The sequence below is a fragment of the Nerophis lumbriciformis genome, linkage group LG21, assembly GCF_033978685.3.
Source record: "Nerophis lumbriciformis linkage group LG21, RoL_Nlum_v2.1, whole genome shotgun sequence".
In the NCBI taxonomy this organism is placed as follows: Eukaryota; Metazoa; Chordata; class Actinopteri; order Syngnathiformes; family Syngnathidae; genus Nerophis; species Nerophis lumbriciformis.
The window spans coordinates 4,875,001-4,887,309 of record NC_084568.2 but is presented as its reverse complement, the minus strand read 5'-3'; the positions used below and the strand labels follow the sequence as shown (position 1 = coordinate 4,887,309).

At 33.6% G+C, this 12,309-nt stretch overlaps 2 long non-coding RNA genes across 3 annotated transcripts in view; both read left to right on the top strand.

Moving 5' to 3' along the window:
- The first annotated feature begins 4,951 nt into the window (after positions 1-4,951).
- On the top strand, positions 4,952-6,403 carry LOC133621414 (uncharacterized). Its single transcript, XR_009817659.1, has 3 exons — positions 4,952-5,046; positions 5,633-5,715; positions 6,333-6,403. It is a non-coding gene; the product is annotated as an uncharacterized lncRNA (long non-coding RNA).
- Positions 6,404-6,956: 553 nt separating this feature from the next.
- Positions 6,957-12,309, top strand: part of LOC133621413 (uncharacterized) — a 10,196-nt gene continuing 4,843 nt past the window's right edge. For both annotated transcript variants that reach the window (XR_009817658.1, XR_009817657.1), the window contains exons 1-3: positions 6,957-7,079; positions 7,661-7,743; positions 8,361-8,443. This is a non-coding gene — a long non-coding RNA (uncharacterized lncRNA). The remainder of the gene's footprint in view (positions 7,080-7,660; positions 7,744-8,360; positions 8,444-12,309) is intronic.

The following is a 12,309-nucleotide window of genomic DNA, read 5'->3' as shown; positions in this document are numbered from 1 at the left end:
CATTTTAGAAAAAAAATATACAGTCGCGATCAAAAGTGTACATACACTTGTAAAGAACATAATGTCATGGCTGTCTTGAGTTTCCAATCATTTCTACAACTCTTATTTTTTTTGTGATAGATTGATTGGAGCACATACTTACATACTCTGTGGAACGCTCTCCCTGACCACCTGAGGGTACCACAGACGTGGATGCTTTTAAAAAAGGCTTAAAAACCCTTCTTTTAAAAAAAAAATTTTTTTTTTTTAGATATATGTATACTAGTTCTAGCTATTTGGCTGTTCTAGTTTTAATTGTTTCTATTTTTTAATATCTTTTTATTTTAATTATTTTTTTATTACACTGTAGCACTTTAAGGTTGTTATTTTCCAATTCATATTACGTTTATAAACTCAGTAGATATGTCCCTGGACACATGAGGACTTTGAATATGACCAATGTATGATCCTGTAACTACTTGGTATCAGATTGATACCCAAATGTGTGGTATCATCCAAAATTAATGCAAAGTATCAAAGAAGAGACGAATAAGTGATTATTACATTTTAACAGAAGTGTAGATAGAACATGTTAAAACAGAAAATAAGCAGATATTAACAGTAAATGAACAAGTGGATTAATAATCAATTTTTTACAGCTTGTCCTTTATAATGTTGACAAAATAATAGGTAGATAAATGACACAATATGTTACTGCAGACTAATTAGGAGCCTCTGTTTGGGTTACGGTTGGGGCCGCATGGTAATGCGCGGATCGTTTTCCCAAGATGCAAAAAAGTATTTATTTTTATAAATCAGACAAGAAAACAAGAACCGAAAAGTGTGACGATTGCACGGCACCGACACCAGCAGATGACATGGCACCCCAAACCATCACCCAACCATGCAAATTTTGCATTTCCTTTGGAAATCGAGGTCCCAGAGTCTGGAGGAAGACAGGAGAGGCACAGGATCCACGTTGCCTGAAGTCTAGTGTAAAGTTTCCACCATCAGTGATGGTTTGGGGTGCCATGTCATCTGCTGGTGTCGGTCCACTCTGTTTCCTGAGATCCAGGGTCAACGCAGCCGTCTACCAGCAAGTTTTAGAGCACTTCATGCTTCCTGCTGCTGACCTGCTCTATGGAGATGGAGATTTCAAGTTCCAACAGGACTTGGCGCCTGCACACAGCGCAAAATCTACCCGTGCCTGGTTTACGGACTATGGTATTTCTGTTCTAAATTGGCCCGCCAACTCCCCTGACCTTAGCCCCATAGAAAATCTGTGGGGTATTGTGAAAAGGAAGATGCAGAATGCCAGACCCAAAAACGCAGAAGAGTTGAAGGCCACTATCAGAGCAACCTGGGCTCTCATAACACCTGAGCAGTGCCAGAAACTCATCGACTCCATGCCACGCCGCATTAACGCAGTAATTGAGGCAAAAGGAGCTCCAACCAAGTATTGAGTATTGTACATGCTCATATTTTTCATTTTCATACTTTTCAGTTGGCCAACATTTCTAAAAATCCCTTTTTTGTATTAGCCTTAAGTAATATTCTAATTTTGTGACACACGGAATTTTGGATTTTCATTTGTTGCCACTTCAAATCATCAAAATTAAATGAAATAAACATTTGAATGCATCAGTCTGTGTGCAATGAATAAATATAATGTACAAGTTACACCTTTTGAATGCAATTACTGAAATAAATCAAGTTTTTCAAAATATTCTAATTTACTGGCTTTTACCTGTGTATATATATATGTATATATATATATGTATATATATATATATATATATATATATATATATGTATATATATATATATATATATTTATAAATAAAGTTGATTTGATTTGATTGATATATATATATATATATATATATATATATATATATATATATATATGTATATATATATGTATATATATATATGTATATATATATGTATATATGTATATATGTATATATATATATATATATATATGTATATATATATATATATATATATATATATATATATATATATATATATATATATATATATATATGTATGTATGTACACACATACACGAAAATCAGTGATTCAGCCAACCAAGGGTAGCTGAGTGGTTGAAACAGCTAGCTTCCAATCAAAGAGAGACTGTGTTCAAATCCCAGTCATGGTCGAGTAGTTACTGAGTATTCTCTGGCTAGAGGAGTTACTGTTTTGTATCATAGTTTACTGAGACAGGTTTTCAATTAAATATGTCATTGGGGCCCGAAATCTGCTGTTCAACTGACCAAGGATAGCTGAGTGGTTTAAGCAGCTAACTCCCAATCTAAGGGTTCTAGATTCAAATCCAAGTCATGGTTGTGCGGTGACTAGGAAAACTCCAGCTGGGGAAGTTACTGTTTTATATTATAGATTTTTGAGACAGGTTCTCAAATAAATATGTCATTGGGGCCTGAAATCTTGTCTCAAGAAGACCAAGAACAGCTAAATGGTTAAACAGCTAGCTCCCAATCAAAGGGTCCTGGGTTCAATCCCAGTCATGGTCGATCGGCTTGCCAAGCCAAAGAATGCAGTTCGTGAATACTGCGGCCGCACATTCTTTACCATATATGGCATTGGTCATTTCCTCTGTTATTTTGATTAATGCTATCCATGTTGAGATATTTGCTCGGAATCCATATTGGTTCTCCACGAGCGTCTCACTTTTGTTGATAAATATATCTAATCGGGTATTGAATAGTTTTTCCACGATTTTGGAGAATTGTGGAACTAATGAAACTGGCCTGTAGTTGGTAAACTGGTGTATGTCTCCATTCTTATAAATTGGTACGACTTTCGCAATTTTCATTTTGTCAGGGAATTTGCCGGTTAGAAATGATACGTTGCTGATATAAGTCAGAGGTTCTGAAATTTCTTCTATAACCTTTTTTTTATCGTTAACATATCTATTCCATGACAGTCGGTTGAGGTCTTGGATTTACAATTTTTTACAATTTTGATTATTTCTTCTTTTGTCACATTCTTAAGAAACTCTAATTTACTAGAAGCTGTAAACCCAGAATAATAGCTTTTTTTGGGGGTGAACAAACTGTCGTCACGGCGACATCTTTTCCAGGAATTCCATAATACCATTTCTCAAAGTGTCGGCTGAACAGCTATTAAGGCATGACCCAATCACCGCCCATGTTAAGTATAAGTAAGTAAGTATATTTATATAAATATATAAATTAAATATATATATATATATATATATGTATATATATATATATATATGTATGTATACATATATATATACACATATTTTTATATATATACAATAAAATATACATATCAATATTTATATAAAAAATAAAATATACATATTTAAATACGTATTTATAAATAAAATAAAATATACATATATATTTATTTATGTAATAAAATATATATTTATATATGTATTTATATAAATACATATTAAATAAAATATACATATATATATAAAATTAAATATACATATTTAAATACATATTTATAAATTAAATTAAATATACATATAAATATACACATATATATAAAATAAAATATACATATTTATATATATAATAAAATATATAACACATATACATAAATAAATAAAATTAAATATACATATATATATACATATATATATACACACATATTTTTATATATATACAATAAAATATACATATAAATATTTATATAAAAAATAAAATATACATATTTAAATACGTATTTATAAATAAAATAAAATATACATATATATTTATTTATGTAATAAAATATATATTTATATATGTATTTATATAAATACATATTAAATAAAATATACATATATATATATAAAATTAAATATACATATTTAAATACATATTTATAAATTAAATTAAATATACATATAAATATACACATATATATAAAATAAAATATACATATTTATATATATAATAAAATATATAACACATATACATAAATAAATAAAATTAAATATACATATATATATATATATATATATATATATATATATATATATATACACATATTTTTATATATATACAATAAAATATACATATAAATATTTATATAAAAAATAAAATATACATATTTAAATACGTATTTATAAATAAAATAAAATATACATATATATTTATTTATGTAATAAAATATATATTTATATATGTATTTATATAAATACATATTAAATAAAATATACATATATATATATATATATATAACTAAATTTACATATTTAAATACATTTTTATAAATTAAATTAAACATACATATAAATATACACATATATATAAAATAAAATATACATATTTATATATATATAATAAAAATATATAACACATATACATAAATAAATAAAATTAAATATACATATATATTTATATATGTAAAATAAATAAGTTTTCTTAATGTGTAACCCAATGTGAACAAATGACATAAATGTACAGTTACTCATCAATCTTTTCATTCTTTTTCATGGCGCCGACTCCAAATATGACCTTGTTTGTGTTCCAGTCCTCAGAGAAGTATGCACGCAGGTGATGCAGTCACCATTTGGTTATTTCAACTATTTCAAAAAGTTTGGAACTGTCTCACTGTACAAACAGACTTTTCTTGATGGGATTGTGTCTCTGGGCTCCAACACCTAATTAATCCCCACTATTGCCACGCTATTAGACTAAATATTAAGATAAGGCACTAAACGTGCGAGTTCTCAGGGCTGAGTAAATTAGGTCGCATACACAGTCGAGAACCTTCCTAATGCTTTTTGCTTGGCTGCCTTTTGTGGCCATGTTTGTTTACATTGCTAGGCGGGTGTTTCTTTTTCTGCCTTTGTCTTTTACTCGCATGAGGCCAATCCCTCGTTGAGGATGATGAGGTCCATGTTGATAGACAGTGCAGGTGCGGGTAAATCTATGAAAGCGATGGAAAACGATATTTCATGTGTGATTCATTCTGACATTGTGTCACTTTTCAGTTGTTTGAAGCACCTGGGCCAGCTGCTTCCTGGTGTCATTCCACTCCCCTCCTGCAGAGGCGATAGTGAGGCAAACATCAAAGGTAAGGACCTTTTTTTTTTCCTTCAAGAAAGCAAAAATGTCAGAATAGCTTCAAAGTGTCTAATAATGGCGTCAAAATGTCACACTTTTACGAGGAATAAGTTAATTCTATAAAAAATTCACCCAGCTGAGAAACAATCACACTGGGTTTGTGTGGCAATTTATTTATTTATTTTTTCCCCTTTATTCTTACTTTTGTTTTACTTCCGGTTTTGTGACTTTACCCCCTGCTTCTTAGCGCTATTCTCCTCACCTGCCTCTGATCACTAATCAGAGGAGTTTATATGCCAGCCTGGCTTCATTTTCATTGCTTTGTTTTGTTCCAAGACGTGCACAGCTTTCCCTGTGCTTCCTGTGCACTTCCCCGCTGCACTATCTACTTGTTTTGGATATAAATACACTTTAACCTGTAACACTCAATTTGTATTTCTATAGCTTAACTAATTTAACTTTCTTTTATACATAGTTGCACATTTGTTTTATTGACGAAAATAGTCAATCTATCTATCCATTGTGTATTTTTTTTTTTTTTTTCATGATAGTATACATTTTTTTCTATAAACTCTTAAAATTATGTCACTTTTCAGTTGTTTGAAGCACCTGGGCCAGCTGCTTCCTGGTGTCATTCCACTCCCCTCCTCCAGAGGCGATAGTGAGGCAAACATCAAAGGTAAGGACCTTTTTTTTCCTTCAAGAAAGAAAAAATGTCACACTAGCTTCAAAGTGTCTAATAAAAGTGTCAAAATGTCACGTTAAGTTACTTTAAAAAAAAATTCACCCAGCTAAGAAACAATCACACTGAGTTTGTGTGGCAATTTTGGATTTGTTTGTTGTTTTCCTTTGTTTAGTGTTAACGTTCTTACTTTTGTTCTACTTCCGGTTTTGTGACTTCACCCCCTGCTTCTTAGCTATTCTCCTCACCTGCCTCTGATCACTAATCAGAGGAGTTTATATGCCAGCCTGGCTTCATTTTCATTGCTTTGTTTTGTTCCAAGACGTGCACAGCTTTCCCTGTGCTTCCCGTGCACTTCCCCGCCGCACTATCTACTTGTTTTGGATATAAATACACTTTAACCTGTTTGAACTTTTTTTTTAGGTAACACTCAAATTGTATTCTCGTAGCTTAACTAATTCAACATATTTTTTATACATAGTTGCACAATTGACAATTTTTTTTATTGACGAAAATCGTCAATCCATCCATCCGTTGTGTAAAAAAAATAGATTTTTTTTTCATGATAGTAGATATTTTTTTCTATAAACTCTTAAAATTGTGTCACTTTTCAGTTGTTTGAAGCACCTGGACCAGCTGCTTCCTGGTGTCATTCCACTCCCCTCCTCCAGAGGCGATAGTGAGGAAAACATCAAAGGTAAGGACCTTTTTTTTCTTCAAGAAAAGAAAAAATGTCACACTCGCTTCAAAGTGTCTAATAAAAGCGTCAAAATATTTAAGTTAAGTTACTTCAAAAAAATTCACCCAGCTAAGAAACAATCACACTGAGTTTGTGTGGCAATTTTGGATTTGTTTGTTGTTTTCCTTTGTTAAGTGTTAATGTTCTTACTTTTGTTCTACTTCCGGTTTTGTGACTTTACCCCTGCTTCTTAGCTATTCTCCTCACCTGCCTCTGATCACTAATCAGAGGAGTTTATATGCCAGCCTGGCTTCATTTTCATTGCTTTGTTTTGTTCCAAGACGTGCACAGCTTTCCCTGTGCTTCCTGTGCACTTCCCCGCCACACTATCTATTTGTTTTGGATATAAATACACTTTAACCTGTAACACTCAATTTGTATTTCTATAGCTTAACTAATTTAACTTTTTTTTATACATAGTTGCACATTTTTTTTATTGACGAAAATAGTCAATCTATCTATCCATTGTGTAATTATTATTTTTTTCATGATAGTATACATTTTTTTCTATAAACTCTCAAAATTATGTCACTTTTCAGTTGTTTGAAGCACCTGGGCCAGCTGCTTCCTGGTGTCATTCCACTCCCCTCCTCCAGAGGCGATAGTGAGGCAAACATCAAAGGTAAGGACCTTTTTCTTCAAGAAAAGAAAAAATGTCACACTAGCTTCAAAGTGTCTAATAAAAGCGTCAAAATATTTAAGTTAAGTTACTTCAAAAAAATTCACCCAGCTAAGAAACAATCACACTGAGTTTGTGTGGCAATTTTGGATTTGTTTGTTGTTTTCCTTTGTTAAGTGTTAATGTTCTTACTTTTGTTCTACTTCCGGTTTTGTGACTTTACCCCCTGCTTCTTAGCTATTCTCCTCACCTGCCTCTGATCACTAATCAGAGGGGTTTATATGCCAGCCTGGCTTCATTTTCATTGCTTTGTTTTGTTCCAAGACGTGCACAGCTTTCCCTGTTCTTACTGTGCACTTCCCCGCTGCACTATCTACTTGTTTTGGAATGAAATACATTTTAATCTGTAACACTCAATTTGTATTTCTATAGCTTAACTAATTTAACTTTTTTTTTTATACATAGTTGCACTTTTTTTTAATTGACGAAAATAGTCAATCTATCTATCCATTGTGTAATTATTATTTTTTTCATGATAGTATACATTTTTTTCTATAAACTCTCAAAATTATGTCACTTTTCAGTTGTTTGAAGCACCTGGGCCAGCTGCTTCCTGGTGTCATTCCACTCCCCTCCTCCAGAGGCGATAGTGAGGCAAACATCAAAGGTAAGGACCTTTTTTTCCCTTCAAGAAAGAAAAAATGGCACACGAGCTTCAAAGTGTCTAATAAATGTGTCAAAATGTTACGTTAAGTTACTTCGAAAAAATTCACCCAGCTAAGAAACAATCACATTGAGTTTGTGTTGCAATTTTGGATTTGTTTGTTGTTTTCCTTTGTTTAGTGTTAACGTTCTTACTTCTGTTCTACTTTCCCTGTTTTGTGACTTTACCCCTGCTTCTTAACTATTCTCCTCACCTGCCTCTGATCACTAATCAGAGGAGTTTATATGCCAGCCTGGCTTCATTTTCATTGCTTTGTTTTGTTCCAAGACGTGCACAGCTTTCCCTGTGCTTCCTGTGCACTTCCCCGCCGCACTATCTACTTGTTTTGGATATAAATACACTTTAACCTGTTTGAACTTTTTTTTTAGGTAACACTCAAATTGTATTCTCGTAGCTTAACTAATTCAACATATTTTTTATACATAGTTGCACAATTGACCATTTTTTTTTATTGACGAAAATCGTCAATCCATCCATCCGTTGTGTAAAAAAAATAGATTTTTTTTTCATGATAGTATAATTTTTTTTCTATAAACTCTTAAAATTGTGTCACTTTTCAGTTGTTTGAAGCACCTGGACCAGCTGCTTCCTGGTGTCATTCCACTCCCCTCCTCCAGAGGCGATAGTGAGGCAAACATCAAAGGTAAGGATATTTTTTTTTTCCTTCAAGAAAGAAAACATGGCAGAATAGCTTCAAAGTGTCTAATAATGGCGTCAAAATGTCACACTTTTACGAGGAATAAATTTGAATCACTTTGTCCTACAATACCCAATTTTTTATTTAAAAAAAATACAACTATTTTTAAAAATTACTAAAAAAAATTTTTTTTTTAATGTAATATTACACATTTATTTACATAAAAATAAGACATTTTTCTCATGACCTAACAACTCTTTACTTCATTTCTGTACTTTGATATTTATTTCCATTCCTTAAGAATTATTCCCGCATTTATAAAACTGTATTTGCGTAAATATCTGCCTCGTTTGTTGTGATATTTCAATGATTCTCTACTAACATTCTATTTGTTTTGAATAGGGTTGTATGATATACCGGTACTAGTATAGTATCGCCGTACAAATTAATAAAAAAACGGTACTATACTCTGTTTGAAAAGTACCGGTTCTCAATATTTTTTTATTTATTTATTTATTTTTTTTAACGTGCATGACAGTGTGTTGCTGGCTTTACGAGCAGAGGAGCATGTTCGGCAGCGCACAATCACAGAGTACTTACAAGCAGACACAGGGTGTAGACAGAAAAGGGAGAACGGACGCATTTTGGCTTAAAAAGTAAAGATAAAGGTGAAGTTATAACACCGAAACGCCCTCAGGAAGAGGTGCTTTATAACATGGCTAGCTCGTTAGCGGCTAATGTCCATTAGCTACTTCTAAATCACTAATCCTCGCCTCCATGGCGACAAATAAAGTGAGTTTCTTACAAGTATCAGTATCACTGCAGGACTATACATGCATGCTATACATGCTTCACTACACACCGTAGCTCACCGGCGTCACAATGTAAACAAATGCCATGGGTGGATCTACACCTGACATCCACTGTAATGATACCAAGTACAAGAGCGTATCTAGTCGATATTACATCAATTTTAATCGTCATAAAAATAAGAATAAATCATATTATGTTTATAAACTTAAAAAATACATCCCTGGACACATGAGGACTTTGAATATGACCAATGTATGATCCTGTAACTACTTGGTATCGGATCGATACATTCATTTGTGGTATCATCCAAAACTAATGTAAAGTATCCAAACAACAGAAGAATAAGTGATTATTACATTTTAACAGAAGTGTAGATAGAACATGTTGAAACGGAAAATAAGCGGATATTAACAGTAAATGAACAAGTTGATTAATAATACATTTTTACAGCTTGTCCTTTATAAGGTTGACAAAATAATAGGTGTATAAATGACACAATATGTTACTGCATACGTCAGCAGACTAATTAGGAGCCTTTGTTTGTTTACTTACCACTAAAAGACAAGTTGTCTAGTATGTTCACTATTTTATTTAAGGACAAAAGTGTTTATTAATGTACCCTAGGATTTATTTAAATTAAAATAAAGCCAATAATGCCATTTTTTGTGGTCCCCTTTTATTGAGAAAAGTATCAAAATACATTGGCATCGAGACTAGTTTTGAACTATTTAGTAGTTCACTACGGTAATATGCCTTTTTTATCAACATACAGGTAAAAGCCAGTAAATTAGAATATTTTGAAAAACTTGATTTATTTCAGTAATTGCATTCAAAAGGTGTAACTTGTACATTATATTTATTCATTGCACACAGACTGATGCATTCAAATGTTTATTTCATTTAATTTTGATGATTTGAAGTGGCAACAAATGAAAATCCAAAATTCCGTGTGTCACAAAATTAGAATATTGTGTAAGGGTTAAATTTTGAAGACACCTGGTGCCACAAACTAATCAGCTGATTAACTCAAAACACCTGCAAAGGGCTTTAAATGGTCTCTCAGTCCAGTTCTGAAGCCTACACAAACATGGGGAAGACTTCAGATTTGACAGCTGTCCAAAAGGCAACCATCAACACATTGCACAAGGAGGGAAAGACACAAAAGGTTATTGCTGAAGAGGCTGGCTGTTCTCAGAGCTCTGTGTCCAAACACATTAATGGAGAGGCAAAGGGAAGGAAAAACTGTGGTCAGAAAAAGTGTACAAGCGATAGGGATCACCGCGCCCTGGTCAAGATTGTGAAAAAAAACCCATTCAAAAATGTGGGGGAGATTCAGAAGGAGTGGACAGCTGCTGGAGTCAGTGCTTCAAGATCCACCACCAAGAGACGCTTGAAAGACATGGGTTTCAACTGCCGCATACCTCGTGTCAAGCCACTGTTGACCAAGAAACAGCGCAAAAAGCGTCTCACCTGGGCTAAGGAAAAAAAGAGCTGGACTGCTGCTGAGTGGTCCAAAGTCATGTTTTCTGACGAAAGCAAATTTTGCATTTCCTTTGGAAATCGAGGTCCCAGAGTCTGGAGGAAGACAGGAGAGGCACAGGATCCACGTTGCCTGAAGTCTAGTGTAAAGTTTCCACCATCAGTGATGGTTTGGGGTGCCATGTCATCTGCTGGTGTCTGTCCACTCTGTTTCCTGAGATCCAGGGTCAACGCAGCCGTCTACCAGCAAGTTTTAGAGCACTTCATGCTTCCTGCTGCTGACCTGCTCTATGGAGATGGAGATTTCAAGTTCCAACAGGACTTGGCGCCTGCACACAGCGCAAAATCTACCCATGCCTGGTTTACGGACCATGGTATTTCTGTTCTAAATTGGCCCGCCAACTCCCCTGACCTTAGCGCCATAGAAAATCTGTGGGGTATTGTGAAAAGGAAGATGCAGAATGCCAGACCCAAAAACGCAGAAGAGTTGAAGGCCACTATCAGAGCAACCTGGGCTCTCATAACACCTGGGCAGTGCCAGAAACTCATCGACTCCATGCCACGCCGCATTAACGCAGTAATTGAGGCAAAAGGAGCTCCAACCAAGTATTGAGTATTGTACATGCTCATATTTTTCATTTTCATACTTTTCAGTTGGCCAACATTTCTAAAAATCCCTTTTTTGTATTAGCCTTAAGTAATATTCTAATTTTGTGACACACGGAATTTTGGATTTTCATTTGTTGCCACTTCAAATCATCAAAATTAAATGAAATAAACATTTGAATGCATCAGTCTGTGTGCAATGAATAAATATAATGTACAAGTTACACCTTTTGAATGCAATTACTGAAATAAATCAAGTTTTTCAAAATATTCTAATTTACTGGCTTTTACCTGTATATTATAAAGCCAAAAACATTTAATTTTTTTATTTACCTATGTTTTTTTCACTTTTTGACCTACTTTGTATGCACGTAACATTTCACAAAAACCATCAAACCTCACACGCCGCGTGTTGTTTGGATAGGACGGCTGCCAACTGATAAGCCGGTGTGTTGGAGTCTTTGTGTCGAATCTCGTCGTGCGCCATCATGTGTCTCAGTCTGCCGTGGTGGGCGGACGTGCCACCATCATTGTTCATGTCGGGGCCTGGAAATGTGCATTCCTCACTGTTGTGGACACTAGAAAATGTGGTTCCATATGAGGGCGAGTGTGCGAAAACAACAACACAACCTGCACATCAAGATGCTATCTGTAGATATTTTTATGCTCATACAATTTAATACTAACTCTTTAAACATATTTTAAGCATTTTAGAGGTTTTGCTGGTACAATTCGGCCGATCAGCTGACATGATACTGATGTGTGATTATTGTGGTCTCAAAGAGTGGGAGAGTTTTTCTTTCTTTTTTTTTAAAGGAAGGTCAAAGATGTACCGTATTTTTTTAGCCGCACCTAAAAACCACAAATTTACTCAAAAGCTGACAGTGCGGCTTATAACCCGGTGCGCTTTATATATGGATTAATATTAAGATTCATTTTCATAAAGTTTCGGTCTCGCAACTACGGTAAACAGC